Below are 4,860 nucleotides of genomic sequence, written 5' to 3'. Positions count from 1 at the left end.
ATTTAAATTATTATTATAGTGTATAATTAATCAAAGTCAAATAATTAATTAATGCGCTAAGAAAAAAACATTATTCCAACTTTGAAAAAATATAAACTTTTTAAAAAATATTTTTTTGACAATCTCATAGATCGATATTTTTATATTACAATCAAATAAAGTTCGTGTATAACATAACGTTATTTTATGAGGTGATAACATGTTTTTATAAATACATATTTGCCAATGTAATGTGTGAATAGTGTTTTAATGTTGTAAAATATATAAAAAATTGATATATAATTTTTTATGTTCAAATAAGCAAGAAAACAGGGATAATAAAATCACAAAAAGAAAATAAACGATCGAGTTGACACATTTTACGGAATATCCAATTATGTTACTTGCAATTACGTAATTTTTCATGCAATATTCTAACTAATATTAAGTAATGGAGAGCAGGTTCAGTTTACAGATCACAATCATACTACGAGCAGCATCAGAAGATTGGTCTGGAAACTCCTCGTGAAGTTCCGAACAAGTTTGCTAATGGCTGCAGAAGGTGTGGACACGGTAAGTAATTAGGGCGTCGCTAAAAGGCGCGCGATCGCGGATAATCACACAATTAATCATTACTTCTCTAGAAACAACTCTCACACTACTTATTTTACAAGCGATTTATTTATGCCGTATATTTAATATCGCGATCGAAATCGGAGAAATAAAAAGGGAAATAAACTGATGCTCCGAAATAACATCTCGAAAAATTGATGAAACGACATTAAATCGCTCGACATGATTCCGCCGTACATGAATAAGTCACGCGATTTATGAATATATTTTGATATTTGCGATGCATGCAACTCGATCGAGAAATCGCGGCATCATCTAGCAAGAAGAAGCCCGGACAAAGGAGGTTAACGGACTCATGGTATAATTCAAAAATTTTTCAAGCGCACTCGCGAAGGATGACGTTACCAGCCGGCGGAGAAAAAGATGAAATGGATGGATCCTGCATAATTTGTAAATTTTGCGGGATCGTCGGATCATATAAAAAGTTTTGCTATTCGCATTTCAGAAACAAGTAAGTACTCTCGACGGAAATAACATTGTTGTATATTTTGCTCATTTGCAATTTTTTATCAAATATTAATTAATGTCTTGTATTTTAATTTTCTTTTTTTATTAAACATATTATGCGACACATATTATAATAAAAACATAATTATTATGTTGTAATAATTGCTAAAGATTGCTTAATAATCTGAAAAATTCTTGAATATTGAACTATACATTATTGCTTTAATTTTTTTATACACGCAATTTTCTATTATTTTATTTGTTACGCGCTTGTTATACACGCGTGTGACGCTTCTAGTAGCATAAATGCTCTTCACATCCCTCGGAAAAAATTTGTCCATTAAAATATTTCTAAATAGTTCGCTCGCAATGCTTTCGCCTTTGTAACTTTTCCAGCATATAATTTTTCAAATGCCGCTGTTCCCCTTTTCCGCCAAATCAGGTTTTGGGCGGAAACCTTTGATGGCTCGATTTCGGAAATCGATTTCGGTCGGAGCGAATATATACGCGGAGGTGCGAGCGAGCTGTCTGAAAATAGTTGGCGATGAGTTAAATTCGTGAAGGGAAAATGCGGCATACAGGCTCTCGAAACTTTGACTCATACAATCAGTTATGCGTACAAAAGTTTTCCGGCATTGCAGTTTCCAAAATTTATTCGTACCAGACAGGCTATTATTATTATATATATATGTATAAATGTTGGCTTCTTATTTTATTTAAGATCTTTCTCGATTTACGTATTTACATATTGAAAAGGATATTTCCGATTAATACTAAATTCGTATATTTAAAAAAGTTTCAAAATTAGAAATGTCAATCTGTATTAATATAATTAATATAATAAAAATGGAAGTTTCTCAAAGAAGTAGAAAAAGAATAAGAATAAAAAATAAACTTTAAAGAAATATCTTACATTATATAAAACATTATGTAGGAAAAGACCGAAGCGTAATCGTATTTCTACAAAAGAAACTTAAACTTTAAATTAATCAAAAACCTTATATAATTAAAGAGATCTTGTAATTTAAAGAACTCTACGGACATTTATTAAAAGCATGCTGCATTATGATTATATAACTTTGTATCCGGTTGTTCCAGTATGAAACATTTATTTAAACTCGAATTTCGAAGCAGTTACTTGTGCGACATCGCGTTGAATTTGCATTTACATTTGCCTTTTATTCCCAGTTTTCTCATCTATTGCTACCAATACTTACGTGCTCGTCGGCGGATCGCCGCTGAATTGCCGTTATCAGATTAGAAAACGTGTCTGGAATCAAAGGATAAGATATGTAAAGCTATTCTCCGCGATTAGATCTCGGAGAAGCAAAATTTCCGATGAGAAGCAAATCCTGCGAAATTAGTATGGTTCGCTCTCATAAAAGCGTCGGTATTTTCGAGAGCATTCCAGCCTTACAACGCTTGCCTCTCCTCTCCATTTGTCTTATCCGATTGCATATCACTATCACCTTGTTCTATCCCTATCTAATCAGATCTCAGGCTTCTTCGTTGTCACCCAACGCGAATCTCGTCGATGGTTGAGCGAACATGATTGCACATGACGACTTATCGTCGTTGAATTAGGATGAGCGTGTCTCGAATTTGCAAACGGGGCGTTGTAAAGCCAGGAAGAGAGGAGCGAACGAGATCGACGGCAGATGCAATTTTAGTTCACGATAGATAGAGGGGAAAGGAAACCATGGGATCGAAAAGTCGTGTTCTATTCATGCAAGTACAATTTTCCCCTTTGCCTTCCCTTCGCTGCGCTTCTGTCTCGGATCGAAGTAGGCGTCCTTATTCTTCCTCCCTCAGGACGTTCCGCCGTATTCTCCTCTCGGCACGAGTGCTTCTCAATCGTCTAAAATATCACGTATGACGTCGGAACGGAAAAACGAAATGTTATCGAATGACAATGTAATTCCGCGAGGATTTTGCATGGAAAAAGCTCTGAAAATAGCTAAACGATCCGTAAAAAGCGTCAGCGAAAAGTGGGCCATAGAAGCGTTAATTTGCGTAAAAATCGACGCAGATTGACCATATCCAATTTGTATTCACGTAAAATACAGTTGCGTGATTTTTTGTTAGTCGTTAGAAACGTTTAGAAAAAAGGAGACATTAATGAAAAATACCATATGAATTTAATAATATTGTATTGAATATTTTGTGTTCTTATTATTATGAGTTTAATTGGGCAATTAAAAGTGTTGATTCAAGTTATTGGAAAATATTGATACTTTGCAGCATACGCGTTATAAATATCATAAAATACTGTACAAAGAAAAAAAAATATATATATATATTTTTTGTTGATTATAAGCATTTAAAATTATTAGCAATTAATCCAACAACAAATGTTCCTTTGTATAGTAGATAATTGGGAATTGAAGACGTTGATGAGGAGTATCTTTTATAAAATGACAGTCTTCTCTTAAAATTTTGCGTAACGGAGACATAATCTTTTTCTTTATTGTGTTAGAAAGATTCTTTCTGTTTTTTTAACTGGCCGTCGCAAACTTACAATCTACTTCGTATACGTATTTTACCACCTATTCTTATTTTACAAAGTTTTCTACGAGTATTACACTTGAAAGTTTCTATACGACATGGAGCATATATTTTTCTTTATAGACTGAGGAATAATTTCTCGAGTTATAAAGAGAAAGAGAGAGAGAGAGAGAGACACTCAATGGATCCATAAATATCATTATTATAAAGAGGAAAATATCTCGTTTTCTCAATATGCGCCACTGCCGATATTATAAAAATCACAATTTATCACAAATATATTACGAATATTAAATATATATTGATGATCATTTTTTGAAAATAATTAAAAACTTGTTATTTCAAAATGAGCATTATATTATCAAGTTATTTTCTCTCTCAAAATTTTAAATCACTAAAAAGAGAGTACAAGCTGTATTATTAAATAATCTATAATTAAATAAAATATTAATTTCACATATTTTAATCATATTATGTGTATGTGAAATAATTATTGGATTTCTACATACAGACACAATTATTTCGTAAAAAATTGCATCCTTTAATTTACTGCATTTTTTAATTGTATTATCTATATGCAATAACACTCATGGTTGCAATATGAGAAAATATCTCTACGTTAGAGCAAAGAATATATTGCATATTGCTTTGAAAATATCATAACATACAGCGAGAAACATAACCGAAAAGATTGTCATATTTTATAAGATTTTCATATACGAATGGTCAGTGTCTGGTATCATAAAAAGAAATAAAATTTAAATGCTGACCTTATATATTCGCGAAATGAGATTTCAGAATTTATTCATACACGGTCGCTTATCCATTTCGTCATGGACAGAGCTAATTCCTGTTGCCGAAACAATACATACCACCGCGTGCAATAGCAATTTCTGCATATTTGCTGCGTAAATGTAATTTTATATGACATCATACTGTGCTCGCATCGACGAGCGACGCGATGTTAGTTCATAATTCTTTAAAGCACTTCGTGCGAGGAGTTGCATTCCGATTTACTCAAGCAAATATGCGATGTTATACAAGCAATGGTAATAAATTATAACTAGCGAAGCCATGAAACACACGGATTCTGGTAATTTTGCTCTTATTTGCGGACCATGATTATTTTTCGTCGCAATGCTATTTGAATATTTCTTTAACTGATACGTGACTTCTGTGATAAATGCAATCTTTATTAAATGATATTTTTATTATATTTAATATTCCTCTATATATAGTTGACATTTTATTATATAAAATTAATTTCTAATAAAGTCACGTTATTATGTTATATAT

The sequence above is a fragment of the Formica exsecta genome, unplaced genomic scaffold (assembly GCF_003651465.1).
Source record: "Formica exsecta isolate Colony F162 unplaced genomic scaffold, ASM365146v1 scaffold253, whole genome shotgun sequence".
Lineage (NCBI taxonomy): Eukaryota > Metazoa > Arthropoda > Insecta > Hymenoptera > Formicidae > Formica > Formica exsecta.
The sequence above is the reverse complement of the archived record's forward strand: the minus strand, read 5'-3'. Positions refer to the sequence as shown.